The 22,594-nt window shown below is 46.3% G+C and overlaps 1 long non-coding RNA gene across 1 annotated transcript; it reads right to left on the reverse strand.

Moving 5' to 3' along the window:
* Positions 1–3,301: 3,301 nt before the first annotated feature.
* Positions 3,302–21,492, reverse strand: LOC116583987. The gene is made up of 3 exons (XR_004283008.1): positions 21,394–21,492; positions 13,398–13,404; positions 3,302–3,313 (listed from the first exon to the last, which is right to left on the reverse strand). It is a non-coding gene; the product is annotated as an uncharacterized LOC116583987 (long non-coding RNA).
* Positions 21,493–22,594: the final 1,102 nt, after the last annotated feature.

Raw genomic sequence — 22,594 nt, forward strand, 5'->3', positions numbered from 1 at the left:
AGTTTGGCAACCATGGTCATTGCTGCTAAAAAACACTGGGGTACGGATGGCCCTTATTTTCACTACATCTGTATCTTTAGGATAAATACACAGAGGTGCAATTGCAGGATCATAGGGAAGTTATATTATTAATTTCTTGAGGAATCTCCACACTGTTCTCCAAAGAGACTGCACAAATTTGCATTCTCACCAACAGTGGAAGACGGTTCCCTTTTCTCTACATCCTCTCCAACACATGCTGTTTCCTGTCTTGTTAGTTTGGCCATTCTAACTTGTGTAAGGTGATATCTCAATGTGGTTTTAATTTGAATCTCCCTGACGGCTAGTGATGATAAACATTTTTTTCAGGTGTCTGATAGCCATTTGTTTGCCTTCATTGGAGAAGTGTCTGTTCATATCTTCTGCCCATTTTTTGATATGATTATCTGTTTTTTGTGTGTTGAGTTTGAGGAGTTCATTATAGATCCTGGATATCAACCTTTTGTCTGTACTGTCATTTGCAAATATCTTCTCCCATTCCGTGGGATGCCTCTTTGTTTTTTTGACTGTTTCCTTTGCTGTGCAGAAGCTTTTGATTTTGATGCAGTCCCAAAAGTTTATTTTCACTTTTGTTTCCTTTGCCTTTGGAGACAGATCTTGAGAGAAGTTGTTGTGGCTGATATCGAAGAGATTACAGCCTATGTTCTCCTCTAGGATTCTGAATGATTCCTGTCTCATGTTGAGGTATTTTATCCATTTTGAGTTTATCTTTGTGCACGGTGTAAGAGAATGGTCGAGTTTCATTCTTCTACATATAGCTGTCCAGTTTCCCCAGCACCATTTATTGAAGAGACTGTCTTTTTTTCCACTGTATATTTTTTCCTGTTTTGTCGAGTTTCATTCTTCTACATATAGCTGTCCAGTTTCCCCAGCACCATTTATTGAAGAGACTGTCTTTTTTTCCACTGTATATTTTTTCCTGTTTTGTCGAAGATTGTTTGACCATAGAGGTCAATATCTGGGGTCCCTCTTCTTTTCCACTGATCTATGAGTCTGTTTTTATGCCAGTACCATGCTGTATTGGTGATCACAGCTTTGTAGTAAAGCCTGAAATCAGGTAACGTGATGCCCCCAGTTTTATTTTTGTTTTTCAACATTTCCTTAGAGATTCGGGGTCTCTTCTGATTTCATACAAATTTTGGGGTTATTTGTTCCAGCTCTTTGAAGAATTCCAGTGGAGTTTTTATCAGAATGGCATTAAAAGAATAGATTGCTCTAGGCAGTATAGACATTGTTACAATGTTTATTCTTCCGATCCAAGAGCATGGAGTGGTTTTCCATCTTTTTGTGTCTTCTCCAATTCTTTCATGAGTGTTCTGTAGTTCCTCGAATACAGATCCTTTACCTCTTTGTTAGGTTTGTTCTCAGGTATCTTATGGTTCTTGGTGCTATAGTAAATGGAATCAATTCTCTAATTTCCCTTTCTGTATTTTCATTGTTAGTGTATAAGAAAGCCACTGATTTCTGTACATTAACTTTGTATCTTGCCATGTTGCTGAATTGCTGTATGAGTTCTAGTAGTTTAGGGGTGGAGTCTTTTGGGTGTTCCATATAAAGAATCATGTCATCTGTTAAGACAGTGACTTTGACTTCTTCATTACCAATTTGAATACCTTTTATTTCCCTTTGTTTTCTGAGTTCATAGTCTCTTTGTTTTCTGACTATTGTTGCTAGGACATCTCATTCTATATTGAACAAGAGTGGTGAGAGTGGGCATCCTTGTCATGTTTCTGATCTCAACAAGAAGGCTGTGAGCTTTTTCCCATTGAGGATGATATTTGCTGTGGGTCTTTCATAGATAGATTTTATGAAGTTCAGGAATATTTCCTCTATCTTTATACTTTGAAGCATTTTAATCAGGAACAGATGCTGGATTTTGTCAAATGCTTTTTCTGCATCAATTGAGAGGACCATGTGGTTCTTCTCTCTTCTCTTATTAATGTGTTCTATCACATTGATTGGTTTGCGAATGTTGAACCATCCTTGTAGCCTAGGAATGAATCCCATTGGTGATGGTGGATAATCTTTTTAATGTGTAGTTGGATCCTGTTTGCTTGGATCTTGTTAAGAATGTTAGTATCCATATTCATCCATATTCATTAGTGACATTGGTCTGACATTCTCCTTTTTGGTAGGGTCTTTGCCTTGATCCCTTTTGGGGATCAAGGTAATGCTGGCTTCATAGAAAGAGTAGGGAAATTTTCCTTCTGCTTCAATTTTTTGAAACAGCTTCAGGAGAATAGGTGTTATTTCTTTTTTAAAAGTTTGGTAGAATTCCCCAGGGAATCCATCAGGTCCTGGGCTCTTTTTTGGGGGGGAGGATTTTAATTACCGCGTCAATCACATAATAGATATTGGTCTATTCAGGTTGCCAATTTCCTCCTGGTTCAATTTGGGGAGTCTATAGTTTTCAAGGAATGCATCTATTTCATCTAGGTTGCTTAGCTTATTGGCATATAACTGTTGATAATAACTTCTGATGATTGTTTCTACTTCCTTGGTGTTTTGATCTCTCCATTTTTATTCATAATTTTATGAATTTGCGCTTTCCCTTATTGATCCTTAAAAAAAAAAAAGCTTCTGGTTTCATTGATACGTTCTACTGTGTCTCTGTTTTCTACTTCATTGATCTCAGCTCTAATCTTGATGATTTCCCTTCTTATGTATGGAGTTGGTGTGATTTGTTGTTGATTCTCCAGTTCTTTAAGGTGTAGAGACAGCTGTTGTGTTCTAGATTTTTCAATTTTTTTGACGGAGGCTGGGATGGCTATGTATTTCCCCCTTAGGACTGCCTTTGCTATATCCCATAGGTATTGGACTGAAGTGTCTTCATTCTCCTTGGTTTCCATGAATTGTTTCAGTTCTTTTTTGATCTGGTTGATCCAAGCATTCTTAAAGAAGGTGGTCTTTACCTTCCAGGTGTTTGAGTTCCGTCAGAACTTTTTCTTGTGATTGAGCTCAAATTTCAAAGCATTGTGATCTGAGAATATACAGGGAATAATATCAGTCTTTTGGTATCAATTGAGACCTGATTTGTGACCCAGTATGTGATCTATTCTTGAGAAGGTTCCATGGGCTCTTGAGAAGAATGAGTATTCTGTGGTTTTAGGGTGGAATGTTCTGTATATATCTATGAGGTCCATGTGATCCAATGTGTCATTCAATGCTCTTATTTCTTTATTGATTTTCTGCTTGGATGATCTGTCTCTTTCAAGAGAGGCGTGTTAAGATCTCCTAATATTAATGTATTCATATCAATATGGGCTGGGAGTGCCTGGTCTTTCCGGGTCTGAGAGCACCAGGCTGGTGCCTGTGCGCACCTCTCTCAGGGGAGGGCATGGGGCGCGACTTGGACTCTGATAGCACAAAAGGGCACTCATGTGGGGACTGCAAAAAAGCTGGGTTTCTGCCGGCTAGCGAGGCTCCCAGCCTCTCACCGGAGCCGGACCCCATGCGCTCTCAGGCAAGCTGGTGACTCAAAGACCAAGACCTGTTTTCTCCTCCGCACTGTCTCTGGCTCTACACCAGGGGTGGCTGTCTTGGGCCTGGAGACTTAAGCCTCTGTCCCAAACGCCCTGATTCCCACAATTTCCCCCCATGATCCTTTGCTCTTTTTGAGTGCTTTCTACCAGACTCCAAGTTAATGCTGGTCCCCAGATGCAGGGCACTCTCATATTGGGATATTACTTTCCAATGGGTCGCCTCTGGTGGATCCTTCCCCCTTTTGTTTATCTTCCAATATCAGTCCGACGTTCCCACTCCACTTTACCTGACAACTGTGGTCTTCTGCTCCTGTAGAGATCCAGACGTGTATAATTCTGATCTAAGGCTGATTTTGTGGGTGATTAGAGTTCTTTTGAAGGCAATCAGCTCAGTTTAGGGTACAGGTTGAAAGGGCACCTTCTCTTACTTCCCCGCCATCTTGTCTCTCCCTGAGCTTGTGTTTTCAGTCTTCCAACCCAAGAGTCCTGGTGCACAAGCCCTCCACATTGGGAATTCTGGATCCCCAACACAGAATTATGCCTGCCTTTCAGAAGGCAAAAATGGCCTAGGCGGGTGCACAGAAACCACAAATGAGGGTCAACTTGCATGACCCTGCAGGGCACTGCCAATTTACAGGCTTCCCTGTGCACTAATGTCCTGTCTGCCACAGTCTGAGCCCCGTCATTCCATTCAGCCACTCAGGTAGCTGACAGTCTATCCACCAGATCAGACCTGCCATGCACCTAGGCCATAATCTCTACCCAAGCTAGGTTTCTAGGCATATCCCCAGAGGCCTGGTCTCAAATCCTTGCATATGGGGGAACATAGTCCACAAATGAAGTCCTTCTGCCACTACAAGTTGGTGAAACCTGCATGGCTTATGAGGCCACACCCACTCTGAATGGCCACCTTGGGCACCAACACTCATTGTGACCCTCAGCCAGAGACCCGTTCTCAAAAAAGATCCCTTAGTGGCTGGACCTAGAGCCCTCATATCTGGCTGGCCAAGCCCCTAGCCCAAAATGCTAACCCAAGGTGAGGTTTACCAGGGAACCATACACAGAGCCCTGCTCTGGGATCCTTGTTCTTTCGGGGACCCCTGAGATAGAAAACAGGACTCCTACCTTCACCCTAAATGACACCACCATTGGAGGCTGAGTGAAATACCCAAGAGGGAGAATATTCCGTGGCCCCAGGAGGCCACCCCTACATTCTGTGGCCATCCTAGATTCAAAATCCAGAGGCAAAAGGCTCAGCTACCATCTCACACTCACCCTCATTTCAGATCCCGAAGATCTCCCCTCAGGGTCTGCAGATCGGGCCTGCACTACCGTTGGACCTATCCTTAACCCAAATTTGTGATTTCAGACTTCTGTCCCCAGAGCCCTGGCCCACATACTGTCCAGGCGGGGCTCCAGAGCCGCCATGCAGGACTGTGCCTGCCTACCCAAAAAAAACTGTGCCCTTTACTGTCGCCAAAACCCTATAGATTAGTAGAAACCTGCAAGGCCCATGAGGCCACCCCAGTTTTGTAGCACACCCTGGACAAAAATGAGCAGTGTGACACACCCCAGGCAATGATCTCCAATCAGACACCCAGGTAGATGGCCCCACAGCCAGAAGGTTGATGCTTACATGCCCCTTGGCCCTGAAGTAAACTGTAGCATGGGGTTGTATTATCTGTCCACAGAGGCCTGGTATCATATACGAACAGATTGGGGTTGCTGAGGCCCAGAGAAGAACAATTCCTGTTCTCAGAAGGGAACGTTGTTATTTGGAGCTGTGTCAAACCCTCAGGGCAGGAGAATCCTGCATGGCCCCTTTGTCACCACCATATTCCAAGGACTCCCTGGACACAAACCCACATTGAGACCCATCAGAAAGAGACTTCATTTCAACATATTCCCTTGGCTAGCCTGCCCCAGAGCCAGCAGATCAATCCTGCCTTGTTTGTAGACGCCAGTGGGAACACCAGGTGGGTTTTCCAGGCATTATTATGGAGACTCTACTCTCCAATATTTCCCTATGGGGGGACAATTGATCATCAAACAGGACACTGCCTGTCATGATGAAGAAAACCATGCTGTTCGGAGCAGCTCACAGCCCTCAGTGTGGGAAAACCTCCATGGCCTCATGAGGCCACCCCTCTATTAGGCAGCCATCATGGACACACACTCCAGCCTGAGCAAACGTCTCACACTCACCCTTACTTTAGATGTTGGAGATCTCGATTCAGCCCCTGCATATTAAGCCTGCCATGACCTAGGCACTAAACCTAACTCTTGTTTTCAAACTTAGCTCGTGTTTTCAGACTTCTGTCCTCACACTCTTGGCCCACAAACCCTCCGAATTGGGAAATCTGGAGCCACAACGCAGCACTCTGCCTGCCCAGAATAATAAAGCAAAGTGCCCTATGGGAATGCCCATAAACCCTGCATGAGGATTCTATCCACATGGCCCTCAAAGGCACTCCAATTTCATAGGCCACCCTCTGCACTATTGCTCTGTCTGATACAGCCTGAGACCAGACATCCCGTCAGCAACTCAGACAGTGAGCCACATATCCAGCAGATCAAAACTGCCTGAGCACCAGGTCGTCATTTATACCCAACGTTGGTTTTCAGGCATCTGTCCCAGATGTTATGTCAAGTACCTTCATGTCGGGAACCTGATGCACAAAACAGAACTCCTTCCCCATGGCAGGAAACCTTGCTATTGGGCCGTGTGTCAAACCCGCCAAGTTGGTGAGAACTGCATGGCCTCTGAGGCCACGCCCACTCTGGAGGCCCGCCTTGAGCACCAACTCACATTGTGACCCTCAGCCTGATCCCCATTCTCAAATAAGACCCCTGGGGCCTGGACCCAGAGCTTATTTATCAGGCTAGCCATGCCCCTAGGCCAAAATTCTTTGCCAAAGTGGGGTTTTCCATGGTGACAGTACCCAGAGCCCTGCTCTGGAATATCAGTATTTGTGGGACCCCTGAAACAGAAAACAAGACTCCTCCCTTCCCCTAGAATGACACCAAAATATTGTGGGCTGGGCAGAATCCACAAGAGACCAGTTTTCTTCGAGTACGCACAGCCCTGAGGTGTGGCACCAGAGGCCCCATCCTGCAGGGTGTGTGGTCCAGGGATGTAGGGACAGAAGTCTGAAAACACAAACTCGGGTAGGTTTCGTGTTTAGGGGATGGCATGCCCGATCTGCAGACAGTGAGGGGAGTTCCTCAGGATAAGAAATCAGGGTGAGTGTGAAATGGTAGCTCAGGCTTTTGTCTCTTGATTTTGTGAAAGGATGGCCGTGGAATGTATGGGTAGCCTCATGGGCCCAGGACGATTTTACCTCTCTGGGATTTGGGTGGTTCCCAATAGTTTGGGGTCATTGTGTGGGAAGGCAGGAGTCCTATTTTCTGTCTCAGGGGTCCCTCCATAAGAGGGATTCCTGAGCAGAGCCCCAGGTACGGGGGACAGGAAAACCCCAAGTTTGGTTACGATTGGGGCCTAGTGGCATGGCAAGCACGATATGCGGGTTCTTTGCCCAGCTACCACGAAGGCTTATATAAAAACGGGGCTCAGGTTGAGGGTCACAATGCCTCTTTGTGCCCAGAGAGGAACTGAAGCTAGGGTGAGACCTCATGGGCAATGCAGGATTTTAATACTCTGAGGGTTTGAACTTTGACACCCATCCCAACAACAAGGTTTCTTGCCATGGGGGAGGAGGAGTTCTATTTTCTGTATCAAGTTCCAAGAGGTGCAGGTATTTGACATAAGGCCTAGGGACAGGTGCCTGAAAACCCAGGTGGGAAGAGATGTAGGCCTAGGGCCATGGCGGGTCCAATCTTCTGGATATGCATCCAACTGTCTGGGTGTATTTCCAGAGTTCTGGGCTCAGGCTGTGTCAGAGTATTAGTGCACAGGGCATCCTAGAAAATGGAGTGCTGTCAAGGGCTGTGCAGATTGATCCTCATTAGGGGTTTCTGGGCAGCCCCATAGGGTACTTTTTTCTTCTGGTGCACAGGCAGACTGCTGCATTGTGGCTCAGAATTCCCAATCTGGATGGCTTGCTGGCCAGGAGTGTGAGGATGGAAGTCTGAAAACACAGGATATGGTTACGTTTTAGGCCGAGGTGACGACAGGCCCACTCTGCAGAGGCTGAATCCAGATTTGAAGCAACAGAACTAAGGGGGAGTATCAGATGCTAGCTCAGGCCGGAGTTTGTGACCATGATGCCCCTGAATGAAGGGGTACCCTCATGAGGCCATGGAGATTTCCCCACACTTAGGGTTTTGAGATGCTCCAAGCAGCAAGGTTTCCTTCTGCAGGACAGGCGAGTCCTCTTGAATGGCTCAAGGGTGCTCTGTACAAAAAGATTAGAGAGCAGGCCTCTAAGGATGGAAGCAGGAAACCTCACCTCACATTGCAATTTACCCCTAGGGACAAGACAGATTCTATCCGCTGGCCCTGGGGCAAGCTACCCAGGGGGCTGAATTGGAATGGACTCTCATGCTGATGGGTCAAAATGCAGGTTTATGTCAATGGAGACCCTGGAATGTAGCAGTGGCTCAGGGGTCCTACAGGAATCTCCTACCCAGAGAATTTTGCACAGCTCTTCTTTCATGTGGAGAAGAGAGGTGTTCTGCTTTGTGCCTCAGGAAACCCCAATATACTGGTAATTAAAATCAGCCCTCTGGGGAGAGATGTCTGAAAACCTAAGCTAGGGTCAAGATTAGGGCCTAGGGGCATGTCCAGTTCAATCTTCTGTCCCTGAGGACATCTGTCTTCATATATGAGTGGAGGTAGTTGCTCATGTTGCGTCAGAAATGCCTTTTTGTTCAGGGTGGACTACACAATTGGGATGGCCTCATGGTGTTGTAGGTTTCTCCAAATCTGTAGGGCTGTAGCCAATGGAATGGACAGTTTCCTTCAAGAGGGCAGGCACAGTCCAGCAGTGTGGCTCCAGAGGCCCCTGCCTGGAGGGTGTGTAGGCCAGGGCCATGGGGATAAAAATCTGAAAACACAAACTTGGCTTAGGTCTCGGTCTGAAGGTATGGCAGACTGGATATACAGCCTCTGACGGCAGCTTCTCAGGATATGAAATTAGGGTGAAGGTGAGTCAGTAGCTCAGGATTTTGTCTCTGTATTTTGTGTCAAGGATGGCCGAGAAATGTATAGGTGACCTCAAGGGCCATGGACCATTCTCCCTTTCTGGGTATTTGGCCCGGCTCCTAATCGATTGGGATCTTTGTGTGGGAAGGCAAGAGTCCTGTTTTCTGTCTCAGGGGTCCCTCAAAAAGAGGGATTCTAGAGCAGAGCCCCAGTTATGGGCGACAGGAAAACCCCAAATTTGGTTAGGATTGGGGCCTAGGGGCATGGTAATCCTGATATGTGGGGTCTTAGTACGGCTATCCAGTGACTCATTTGAAAACGGTGCTGAGGGTGAGGGTTCTAATACATGTTTGTGCCCAAGGAAGCCCTCTAGCATGGGCATGGCCTCACGGGTCATGCAGGTCTCTCCACCTCTAAGGGTTTGACTTTGACCCACATCCCAACAGCAAGGTTTCTTGCCATAGGGAAGAAGGAGTTCTCCTTTGTGCATCAGGTTCCCCCATCTGCAGTGATTTGAGAGAAGGTCTATGGACAGATGCCTGAAAACCCAGTTTGGGAAAAGATGACAGTAGAGGGCCATGACGAGTCCAATCTGTTGCATATGTGGCCAGTTGTCTGGGTGTCTGATAGGAGGACTTGGCTCAGGCTGTGTCAGACAGAGAATTAGTTCACAGGGTGATCTCAAAAATTGGGGTAAGGTCGAGGGCTGTGCAGGTGGACTCTAATTTGGGGATTCTGGGCAGCCCCATAGGGCAACATTTTTCTTCTGGTGGGCAGGCAGAGTGCTGCATTGTGGCTCTGGTCTTCCCAATTTGGAGGGCATGTGGGCCAGGACTGTGAGGACGGAAGTCTAAAAACACAAGCTGGGGTTAGGTTTTGGGCCAAGGGCATGGCAGGCCCACTGTGCAGAGGCTGAATTGAGATCTCCAGCATCAGAAGTCAGGGCGAGTATCAGATGTTCGCTCAGGCTGGAGTTTGCGACCATGACTGCTCCTGAATGGAAGGGTGGCCTCATGAGGCCATGGAGGTTTTCCCACTCTGGGGGTTGTGAGCTGCTCCAAACATCAAGTTTTCCTTCTGGGGGACAGGCGAGTCCTGTTGGATGGCTCAAGGCTGCCCCATAAGGAAAGATTTGGCTCAAAGGACAGATGCCTAGAAAACCCACCTCACATTCCCTCTGACTCCTGGGGCAAGGCAGGTTCGATCTGCTGGCTCTGAAGCAGAGCTACACAGGGGGCTGTGTTAAAAGGGACACTCATGATTATTATGGTACATAATGTGGGTTTGTGTCCATGGAGCCCCTGCAATGTTTCAGTGGTCCAGGGGTTCTGAAATATTCTCTTACCTGGACTTTGACACAGGTCCAAAGAGCTAGCTTCCTATGTGGAGACTAGAGGGGTTATCTTTGGTGACTCAGGAAATCCCCATTTTCTGGTTTTTGAAATCAGGCCTCTGAGGACAGATGTCTGGAAACCTAACCTAGTGCTCCGATTAGGGCCTAGGGGCATGTACAGTTCAATCCTCTTATCTGAGGATATCTGTCTGCATGTCTGAGTGGAGATAGTTGCTCAGGTTGTGTCAGAATGTGCCTTTTTGTCCAGGGTGGAGTATGTTATTGGGATGGTGTCGAGGCCCTTGTAACTTTATCCTAATATGTAGGTTTGTGACCAATGGAATGAGCACAGTTACCTTAGAGTGGGCAGTCACAGTCCTGCAGTGTGGCTCCAGAGGTCCTGGCATGGAGGGTGTGTGGGCCAGGGCTGTAGAGACAGAAATCTGAAAACACAAACCCGGCTTAGTTTAGTGCCCAGGGTATGGCAGGCCCAATCTACAGACCCTGATGGGAGCTCCTTGGGATATGAAATAAGGGCGAGAGTGAGGCTGTAGCTTAGGCTTTTGTCTCTGGATTTAGTGTCAAGGATGGCCGTGGAATGGAGGGGTGGCCTCATGTGCCATGGACAATTCTTCTTCTCTTGGGATATGGCCCAGCTCCCAAAAGTCAGGGGTCATTTTGTGGGAAAGGAGGAGTCCTGTTTTCTGTCTCAGGGGTCCCTCAAAAAAGGGATTCCAGAGCAGAGCCCCAGGTACGTGCACCTAGAAGGCCCAGGCCTATGGTTAGTATTCTGGCCTGAGCGCATGGCCAGCTGGATATGCGGGCTCTTGGTCCAGCTACCAAGAGGCCTCATTTGAAAAGGGTCCTCTTGCTGATGGTCTCTATGAGAGTTTGTGCCCAAGGCGGCCCTCAAGCATGGGTGTGGCCTCATGGGTCATGCAGGTTTCTCCTTCTCTGAGGATTTGACTTTGACACCCGTCCCAGCAGTAAGGTTCCTTGCCATGGGGGAGAGGATTTCTGTGTTGTGCATCAGGTTCCCCATGTGCAGGGATTTGAGATAAGGTATAGGGACAGATGACTGAAAACCCAGCTTGTGAAGAGATGACGACAGAGGGCCATCCTGGGTTGGAACTGATGATTATGCTGCCAGCTCTCTGTGTGTCTTATGGGAGGTCTAGGCTCAGGCTGTGTCAGACAGATAATTAGTACACAGAGAGGCCTAGGAAATTCGGGTAGGTTCGAGGGCCAAACACTTTGATCCTCATTCGGGGTTTCTGGGCAGGCCCATAGGGCACTTTTTTCTTCTGTTGCACAGGCAGAGTTCTGTGTTGTGATTCCAAAATTCCCAATCTGGAAGACTTGTGGGCCAGGAGTGTGAGGACGGAAATCTGAAAACACAAGTTAAGGTTATATTTCCAGTCAAGGGCAGGGGAGGCCCACTCTGTACTGTCTGAATTGAGATCTCCAGCCTCTAAAGTAAGGGCGATGATCAGACATTGGCTGAGGCTGGAGTTTGTGTCCTATAAGGCACCTTAATGAAGAGGGGGCCTCATGGACTGTGGAGTTTTTCCACCCTGGGGATGTGAGCTTCTCCAAACCACAACTTTTCCTTCAGGGGAACAGGCGAGACCTCTTGCATGGTTCAAAGATGCCCTATACGAAAAGACTTGAGAACAGAGGTCTATGGATTGATGCCTGTAAACCCCACCTCACATTTCCATTGGCTCCTAAGTACAAGGAATTATCAATCTGTTCGTTCTGGGCAGAGCTCCCCAGGGTGCTGAGTTGAAATGGACTCTCATGATTTTAAGTCATAATGTGGGTTAGTGTCCATGGAGACCCTGGAATGTGGAGGTGGCTCAGGGGCACCGCAGGATTCTCTTGCCTGGAGGGTTTTACACAGCTCCCAAAAGCAAGATTCCCATGTGGAGACAAGAGAGGTTTTGTTTTGTGCCTCAGGAAACCCCCATATACTGGTATTAGAGACCAGGCCTCTGAAGAGTGATGCCTGCAAGCCTAAGCTAGGGTTCAAATTAGGGTCTAGGGGCATGTAGGGTTCAATTTTCTGTTTGTGGTGACTTCTGTCTGTGTGTATGAGTGGAGTTAGTTGCTCAGGTTGTGTGAGAGAGCACATTTTTGTCCAGGGAGGACTGAGCAATTGGGATGGCCTCGGAGAAATTGTAGGTTTCTCCTAATCTGTACGGTTGTGGCCTATAGAACAGGCCAAGTTTCCTTTGAGAGGGAAGGTATATTCCTGTGGTTTCGCTCCAGAGGCCCCAGCCTTAAGGCTGTGTGGGCCAGGGCTGTAGGGGATAAAAGTGTGAAAACACAAACTTCGCTTAGGTATTGGGCCGAGGGCATGGCAGGCCGGATCTACTGACTAATGAGTGGATCTCTTCTGTGATAAAAAAAATAAGGGTGAGTGTGAGGCCGTAGCTCAGGCTCTTGTCTCTGGATTTTGTGTCAAGGATGGCCATCGAATGTAGGGTGGCCTCATGGGCCATGAACGATTCTCCCTCTTTGGGGATTTGGCCCAGTCCCCAATCGTTGGAGGTCATTCTGTGGGAAGGGAGGAGTCCTGTTTTCTGTCTCAGGGATTCCATAGCAGCGACCCAGGTACGGGTGACCGGAAAACCCCACCTTTGGTTAGGATTGGTACCTAGAGTAGTGGCCAGCCTAATATGTGAACTCTTGGTCGAGACTCTGAGTGGCATTATTGGAAAAGGGGTTCACGCTGAGAGTCCCAATGAATGTTTGTGACCATTGTGACCCTCAAGCATGGCGTGGCCTCATGGGCTATGCAACTTTATCCTACTCTGAGTATTTGACTTTGACACCCATCAGCATCCCAATAGCAAGGTTTCTTGAAATGGGAAAAACGGAGTTATTTTATGTGCATCAGGTTCCCCCAGGTGCAAGGACTTGAGATAAGGTCTAGAGACAGATATATGAAAACCCAGGTTGCGTAGAGATGATGGCCGAGGGCCTTGGCAGTTCTGGTCTGCTGGATATGCACTCAGCTGAGTGGCTGCTGGAAGTTCTGGACTCAGGCTGTGTCAGAGAGAGCATTAGTGCACAGGGCAGCCTCTGGAATTGCAGTTCTGTCGAGGGCTGTGCATGTTGATTCTTATTTAGATGTTTGTGTAGCCCCATAGGCCACTTCTTCCTTCTGGTGGGCATGTAGAGTGCTGTGTTGTGCTACAAGACTTCTCAATCTGGAGGTCTTGTGGGGCAGAATTATGAGGATGGAAGTCTGAAAACACAAGATAGTGTTAGGTTTAGGGCCTAGGGCACGGCAGGACCAATCTGTAGAAATGAATCGAGATCTCCAGCATCAGAAGTAATTGTGAGTGTCAGAAGTTCCCTCAGGCTGGAATTTGTGTCCATGACGGCTGCCTAATGGAGGCGTAGCCTCATGAGACCATGGAGTTTTCCTCACTCTGGGGCTTGTGAGCTGCTCCAAAGTGCAAGGTTTCCTTCTGGGAAATGGGGAGTTCTGTTTGTTGGCTCAATGCTTCCCCATACTGAAAGATTCGAGAGCAGGACTCTATGTTCTATGTTTGGAAACCCCTCCTAGCGTTCCCATTGGTGCCTAAGGATAATGAAGTTTCTGTCTGCTGCTTCTGGGGCAAGCAACCGAGAAGGATGAATTGAAGTGGAGCCTCATGCTTTTGGGTCACAGTGCAGGTTTCTGTCCATGGAGACCTTGGAATGTGGAGGTGGTCAGGGGCCATGTAAGATTCTCCTGCCCTGCAACTTTGACACAGCTCTACATAGTAGGTTCCCTTCTGGAGACAGAGGGTGTTCTGTTTTATGCCCAGAGACGCCCTATATTGGTATTTGAGACCAGACCTCTGGATACAGATGCCTGAAAACTTAAGCTAGGGATCAGATTAGGGCCTAGGGGCATATCAGCTTCAATCTTCCATTTCTAGGGCCATTTACCTGGGTGTCTGCCAGGAGGTAGGTGCTCAGGGTATTTCAGACTTTACATTTTGTCAAGGGCAGCATACAAAATTGGGGAGGCTCCAGGAGGTTTGCAGGGCTCTCCTAATCTGGAGGGAATTGGCAACTGTAAATGGCACAGTTTCCTTCAGGAGTGAAGGCACAGTCATGCAATGTGGCTCTGGATGCCCCAGCCTACAGTGTGTGTTTTCCCAGGGCTTTGGGAAAAGAAGTCTGGAAACACAAACTCAGGTTATGGTTAGGGCCGAGGTTGTGGAGGTACAATCTAGAAATCTTGATGGTAGCTCTCCTGAGTCTAATATTAGAGCAAGTATGAGCTTGTAGCTTAGGCTTTTGTCTCTGGATTGTGTGTCTAGGATTGGAAGCAGTGTAGGGGTGGTCTCATGGGGACATGGAAGATTCTCTGTCTCTGGGGATTCTACCAAGCTCTCAGCAGTTTGTTATCATTCTAGGACAAAGGAAGAGTCCTGTTTTCTGTCTCAGGGGTCTCCCAAATGGAGGGATTCCAGAGACGAATTCTGGGTACAGGTGCCTGGAAAACAACACTGCGTGTTATGATTTGGGCCTAGGGGCAAGGCAGGACCTATATGCGGGCTCTTAGTCCACCTCCCAAGGGGTCCTTACTGAAAATAGGCTCAGACTGAGGGTCACAATGCATGTTCGTGCCGAGGTCAGCCTCCATGAGTTGGCGTGGCTTAATAGGCCATGCTGGTTTTTCTTACTCCAAGGGTTATACACCCATCCCAACAACAATTTTCCTGCCATGGGGAAGGAGGAGTACACTTTTGTGCATTATTTTTCCATATATGCAGAGATTATATAAGGTCTGGGAACAGATGCCAGAATAGCCAGGTTGGGTAGAGATGATGGCCTAGGGCAATGGCAGGTCCCATCTGCTGGATATGCGGCCAGCTATCTGGATGGCCAACAGGAGGTCTGGGTTCAGACTGTTTCGGACAGAGCATTAGTGCACAAGTCTGCCTATGAAATTGGGGTTCTTTCGAATGCCATAGAGGTGGATCATCATCTGGTGATTTGGAGCAGCCCCATAGGGCACTTTTTCTTTCTGGTGGGCAGGCATAGGGCTACTTTGAGACTCCAGAATGCCAAATTTTGAGGACTATTGGGCCAGGAATGTGAGGATGGAAAGTGTGAAACTATAAGCTAGGGTTATGTTTAGGGCCTAGGGCATGGTATGCCCAAGTATCTGACGTTAGGGCGAGTGTCAGACGTTCGCTCAGGCTGGAGTTTATGTCAATGAGGGCGCCTAATGTAGGGGTGGCCCCACGATTCCATGGAGGTTTTCCAACTCTTGGGACTGAAAGCTACTCCAAACAACAAGGTTTCCTTCTACAGCACAAGGGGAGTCCTGTTTGATGGCTCAAGGCTGTCCCATATGGAAAGATTTGATAGCAGGACTCTATATATGGATGTCTAGAAACTACACCTAGCATTACCTTGTTGCCTGGGAACATGGTAGGATCGATCTCCTGGGTCTGGGATGATCTAAAAGGGGGCTGAGTTGAAATGGGAGTCTCGAGCTGATGGGTCACAATGCAGGTTTATGTCCAGGACGACCTTGGAATGTGGTGGTGGCTCAGGTGATATGCAGGGTTCTCCTACCCTGCAGGTTTGACATAGGTCCAAATTGCAAGGTTTCCTTTTTGGATGAGGACGTGTTCCATTTGGGAGCTCAAGGATCCCCCATATGTTGGTAATCGAGACCAGGCTTCTGTGGACGGATGCCTGGAAAACTAAGCTGAACTTCAAATTAGGGCCTTGGGCCATGTCAAGTTCAATCTTCTGTCTCTGGTGCCATCTTCCTGGGTGTATGACTAAAGGTAGGTGCTCAGGGTATGTCAGAATGCTCATTTTTGTCCAGGGCGGCCTACAAAATTATTGTGGCATTGGGGGCCTTGCAGATTTCTCTTAATCTGGAGTGTTTTAATAGCTCTAAAGGGCACAGTTTTCTACTGGAGGGATGGCAAAATCTTGTGGTGATTCTCTGGGACCCCAGCCAGGGCTTTTTGTGAGCTAGAGCTCTGGGGACATTAGTCTAAAAACAGAAACTAGGGATAGGGTTAGGGTAGAGGGTATGACTGGCCCAATCTGCAGACCCTGAGACGAGGTAATGAAATCTGATATTAGGGTGAATGTGAGGTTCTAACTGAAGCTTTTGTCTCTGGACTTTGTGTCTAGGATCTAGGATGTCCGTGGAATGTAGGGGTCACCTCAAGGGGACATGGAATATTCTTCCTCTCTTGGAGTTTTGTCTGGCTCTCAATAGTTTTGTGTCATTTGGGGGGACAGGAGGTGTCCTGTTGTCTCTCTCAAGGGTATCACAAAATGAGGGATTCCAGATCAGGTCTCTGGGTGCAGTTTCCTGGAAGCTGCAACATGTGTTAGGATTTGGGCCTAAGGGCCAAATAAGGGCCCAATATTTGTGCTCTTAGTAAATCTACTGAGGGGTCTTATTTCAAACCTGGACTCGAGATGAGGGTAAAAATGAGAGTTTGTACCCTGGACAGTGGACGTACCTTCATACACCATGCAGTTTCTCCTACTCCAAGGATATCACATCCATCCCAACATCAAGGTTTTGTGCCATGGGGAAGGAGGACTTCTGTTCTGTGTATTGGGTTCCCCGATGTGCAGGGATTGAGATAAGGTCTGGGGACAGATGCCTGAATACCATGGTTGGATCAAGATGACGGCCTAGGTCCATTACAGGTCCATTCTTAGTTATCTGGGTGGCTGCCAGGAGGTCGGGGCTCAGGCTGTGTGAGGCAGAGCATTAGTGCACAGGGCAGTCTATGATATTTGGGTGCCCTTGAGGTCTGTGCAGGTTAATCCTCTTTTGAGGTTTTTGCGTAGGCCCATAGAACACTTTTTCCCTCTAGTGGGATGGTAACGTGCTGTGTTGTGGCCCCAGAATTCCCAGTCTGACGGGCTTGTGGGCCAGGAGTGTTAGGACAGAAGTCTAACAACAGAAGCTAGGCCTAGCTTTATGTCCTAGGACATGGCAGGCCCAAATGCAGAGGCTGAGGAAAGATCCCTGTATCTTACATAAGGGCAAGTGTTTGCCATTCAGTCATATTGGAGTTTTTGTCCATGATGGCCACATAACTTGCTGTGTCCTCATGAGGCCATGGAGGTTTTCCCACTCTGGTCATTGAGTGCAGGTTTAAGCAGCAAGGTTTTCTTCTGTAGAACAGGGGAATCCTTTTTGATGGCCCAAGTTTCCACTTTACAGAAATATTTGAGAGCAGGGCTCTCCATATGGATGCCTGGGAAACCCACCTAGGATTAATACTGGAGCCTCAGAACATGGTAGGTTATATGTAGTGGCATTTGTGTGAGCAACATGGGGGCTGAGTTGAAATGCTATTCATGTGGGTGTAAAACCCTCACACTAAATGTAACCTGCATGGCCCATGAGTCCACGCCCACATTTGTGGGCTTCCCTGGGAAAAACCCACATTGTAACCCTCGCATCAGTCACTGTTTCAAAGAAGGCCTGTTGGAACCTGGGCATAGAGCCAGAATATTGAGCCTGCCATGCCCCTAGACCCCAATCCTAACCATAGGTTGTGGATTCAGGCATCCATGCCCAGAGCCCTCCTCTCAAATCCCTCCACACTGAGACCCCTTAGACACAAAACAGAATTCATCCTGCCCAAGAAGGAAAACTTGCTTTTTGGAGCTATGTAAAACCATCACAGTTGGAAGAAACCTGCGTTGCCTCAGGTCACATCCACTATTTCAGGTTGCCCTGCATACAAATAACCATTGTGACCCTTTGCCTGAGCACCACGTTCAACACAGACCCATGGGTAGCTCACTCCAAAGCCAGGATATAAGGTCTACCATGCCAGAAGGACATAATGTTAAACATAGTTTGGCATTTCAGGCATCCATACCTGTTACCCCACTCTCATATCCTTCTATATGGGGACCCCTGAGACACAATTTAAGATATCACCTATTCGGAATTGAACTAACTTTTTGAATCTGCATAGAATCCCTGGAGTGGGTGAAAACTCCTTGGCCCCGTGAGTCCATCCCCATATTGATGTCATGCATGGAAACAAATTTCAGCCTGAGCAAACTCCTGACACTCACCTTAACCTCAGATCCGCAGGAGGTAGCCTCAGCATCTGTAGATAGGGCCTGCCATGTTCTAGGCCCAAAACTTAACTGCAGCATGGGTTTTCAGACTTCAGTTCTAAAAGTTCTGGACCACAGGCTCTCAAGTAGAGAAATCCAGAGTGACACCATGACACTATGCCTACCCTCCAGAAAAAGAGGACACCATTCTCACCTTAGCAGCTCAAACTCCCCATATTAGGAGCAAACTTTGTGGCCAACGAGGTCACCCTTATTGACAGAACCCGGCCATGGACACTGATACACTTTTTGTCCTTCAGCCTGAGCCCGACCTCCAGTTAGCCACCTATGTAGCTGGCCTCAGAGTCAGGGGATCAAACCTGGGTTCCTCTAGTCTCTAATGCTAACTGTAATTTGGATTTTCAGTCAACCATACCCAGAGTCCTGCTCTCAATTTCCACCATATGGGAACCCCCGAGACTTACAACAGGATTTCACTTTTCCCCAAAATGAAACAAAACTGTTTTTAGCTGCCCAAAAACCCCTGAGCAGGAGAAATCTCCATGGATCAAGGAGGCCAGCCATGCATTCAACAGCCCTAGTAGATACAACTTCTAGTCTAGTCTGAAAGAATGTTTGACAGTCATCCTAACTTCAGAATCTGGAGAGCTCCACTCAGCAACTGCAGATGGGGAATCCATACCATACTCCCTAACCAAGCTTGGATTTCAGATTTCCATCCCTTGATTCCTGGAATGGAAACCCTCCATATTGTGGACTCTGAAGACATCCCACAGGACTCTCCCTGTCCTATAGAAGAAAAGTTTCCCCTACGGAGTTGCACAACACCACTCAATCAAGACAAACGTGCACGGCCCCCAATTCCAGCCCACTTACGTTCTCCACCTTGCACATTAAAACGCTGTCTGATACAACATGAGTCCTGTTCTCCAATCAGGCACTGGGAGAGCTGGCCCCAGAGCCAGAAGATAGGGCCTGCCATGACCCTAGAACCTAATCATAACAAGAGTTTGGGGTTTCAGGCAGGCATACCCAGAACCCTCCTCTCGAATTCCTGCACACAGTGTACCCCTAAGCCACAAAACAGAACTCCTTCTACCTCCCAAAAGAAAACCTTGCTTTTTGAAGCTATGTAAAGACCCTCAGAATGGGGTCTTTTTTATCCCCAGGGGTACAGGTCTGTGAGTCACCAGGTCTACACATTTCACAGCATTCATTGCAAATACACTCCTCAATGTCCATATCCCCACCACTTTCTCCCGTTCCCCCTTCCCCAAGCAACCCTCAGTCTGTTTTTTGAGATTGAGTTTCTTATGATTTGTGTCCCTCCGTATCCCATCTTCTTTCATTTTTTTCTTTACCTGCCCCCCAAACTCCCCACATTCCTTCTACACTTCTGCATATCAGGGAAATCCTATGATAGTTGTCTTTCTCTGAATGACTTATTTCGCTAAGCATAATACCCTCTAGTTCCATCCACATCATCGCAAATGGCAAGATTTCATTTCTTTTGATGGCTGCATAGTATTCCATTGTGTATATATACCACGTCTTCTTTATCCATTTATCTGTTGATGGACATCCAGGTTTTTTCCATATTTTGGCTATTGGGTACATTGCTGCTATAAAAATTCAGATGCACGTGCCCCTTCAGAGCACCACGTTTTTATCTTTAGGATATATACCCAATAATGCAATTTCTGGGTCATAGGATAGCTCTATTTTCAGTTTTGGGGGAATCTCCAGAGTGGTTGCACGAGCTTACATTCCCACCAACAGTGTTGGAGGGTTCCTCTTTCTCCAAATCCTCACCAGCATCTGTCATTTCCTGACTTGTTAATGTTAGCCATTCTGACTGATGTGAGGTGGTATCTCATTGTGGTTTTGATTTGTATTTCCCTGATGCCGAGTGATGTAGAGCATTTTTTCATGTGTCTGTTGGCCATCTGGATGTCTTCTTTGCAGAAATGTCTATTCATGACCTCTACCCATTGCTTGATTGGATTATTTGTTCTTTGGGTGTTGAGTTTGCTAAGCTCTTTATATATTTTGGATTCTAGCCTTATCTGATATGTCTTTTGCAAATATCTTCTCCCAGTTTTCTTTTGTCTCATCAGTTGTCTTTTGGTTTTGTTAACTGTTTCATTTGCGGTACAAAAGCTTTTGATCTTGATAAAATCACAATAGTTCATTTTTGTCCTTGCTTCCATTGCCTTTGGCAATGTTCCTAGGAAGAATTTTCTGTGGTTGAGGTCAAAGAGGCTTCTGCCTCTGTTCTCCTCATGGATTTTGATGGATTCCTTTCTCACATTGAGGTCTTTCATCCATTTTGATTCTATTTTCATGTGTGGTGTAAGGAAATTGTCCAATTTCACTTTTCGGCATGTGGCTGTCCAATTTTCCCAGCACCATTTATTGAAGAGGCTGTCTTTTTTCCATTGGACATTCTTTCCTGCTTTGTCGAAGATTAGTTGACTATAGAGTTGAGGGTCTATTTATGGGCTCTCTATTCTGTTCCATTGATCTATATGTCCGTTTTTGTGCCAGTACCATACTGTCTTGATGATGACAGCTTTGTAATAGAGCTTAAAGTCTGGAATTGTGATGCCACCAACTTTGACTTTTTTTTTTTTTCAATATTACTTTGACTATTCGAGGTCTTTTCTGGTTCCATATAAATTTTAGAATTACTTGTTCCATTTCTTTGAAAAAAAATGGGTGGGATTTTGATAATGATTCCATTAAATGTGTAGAATGCTTTAGGTAGCATGACATTTTTACAATATTTGTTCTCCCAATTGTAAGAGTTGGTTAGTATAAGAATGGCCATCCTGAAGGCTGGAAAGCCATTTTACTGAGCGTCCCTAACTAGCCCACACACGCACTTAACTTGAGATAAGAGAAAGTTGCTAAAACCTAAGAAAACAACTTAATCACATACCACCAGGGCGATTAGGTGGTGGTGCCATAGGCACCAAATGTTAAAGAAAAAAAAATAGTTAACTTGCAGAGATCACAATTGTGCCAGATAGGAATCTCCCTGGATTGCAAATGTTTTGGTGATTTACGACAAAAGGGCTATGTCTTCAATGGCCCAATTTCCAGAGACAAATGGCTCAGTTCCTCAAGGCCTAAAGTCGCACCATAAAACTGAAGGAGGCCGAGGCAGAAGGAAATGTAAATAAAGTTAAATTTCTTCTAAACCTAAATCTCTCTTAACTGCCAGGATGGCTCCAGGGTGATGCCAGGGTGGCAAAAGATTAAACAAAGTTAAACTGTCAAAGAGGGTTGCAAGATATGTATGTAGCCATGGGGAAGTGCCTTGAAAATGCTATATAAACACTTGTTGAAACCTGCTGCGCTGGGCAGATACTTGGTCCCCAGCTAGCTGGAAATAAACCTCGTGTGTGACTTGCATTATCGAGACTGCTCTCTGTCTAATTGAGGGGTGGTCGACTCATTACCCTAACACAATCCATGTGCATAGAACATTTTTCCATTTTTTGTGTTTTCCTCAATTTCCTTCATGAGTACTTTATAGTTTTCTGAATATAGGTTCTTTGTTTGGTTAAGTTTATTCCTAGGTATCTTATGGTTTTGGGTGTAATTGTAAATAGGATTGACTCCTTAATTTCTCTTTCTTCTGTCTTGTTGTTAATGTAAAGAAATGCAACTGATTTCTGTGCATTGACTTTATATCTTGACACTTTACTGAATTCCTGTACAAGTTCTAGCAGTTTTGGAGTGGAGGCTTTTGGGTTTTCCACATATAGTATCATATCATCTGCAAAAAGTGATAGTTTGACTACTTATTTGTTGATTTGGATGCCTTTAATTTCTTTTTGTAGTCTTATTGCTTAGGCTATGCTGTCCCTCTAGTACTATGTTGAATAGCAGTGGTGATAACGGACATCCCTGCCTTGTTCCTGACCTTAACAGAAAAGCTTTCAGTTTTTCTCCATTGAGAATGATTTTGGCAGTGGGTTTTTCAAATATGGCTTTGATAATATTTGAAAATGATTTTCATAGACGTCTTTAATAATAGGGTTAGAGGTATGTGCCCTCTATCCCTACACTTTGAATAGTTTTAATCAGGAAGGGATGCTGCACTTTGTTTAATGCTTTTTCAGCATCTACTGAGAGTATCATATGGTTCTTGTTCTTTCTTTTATTGGTGTATTTTATCACATTTATTGATTTACGGATGTTGAACCAAACTTGCAGTCCTGGAATAAATCCCACTTGGTCGTGGTGAATAATACTTTTAATGTACTATTGGATCCTATTGGCCAGTTTTTTGGTAAGAATTTTCAAATCTGTGTTCATCGAGGATATTGGTCTATAATTCTCTTTTTTGAGGGGATCCTTGTCTGTTTTGGGGATCAAGCTGATGCTGGCCTCATAAAATGAGTTTAGAAGTTTTCCTTCCATTTCTATTTTTTGGAACAATTTCAGGAGAATAGGAATTAATTCTTCTATAAATGTTTGGTAGAATTCCCCTGGGAAGCCGTCTGGCCCTGGACGTTTGTTTGTTTGTAGATT

The sequence above is a fragment of the Mustela erminea genome, unplaced genomic scaffold (genome assembly GCF_009829155.1).
Source record: "Mustela erminea isolate mMusErm1 unplaced genomic scaffold, mMusErm1.Pri scaffold_41_arrow_ctg1, whole genome shotgun sequence".
Taxonomy (NCBI): Eukaryota; Metazoa; Chordata; class Mammalia; order Carnivora; family Mustelidae; genus Mustela; species Mustela erminea.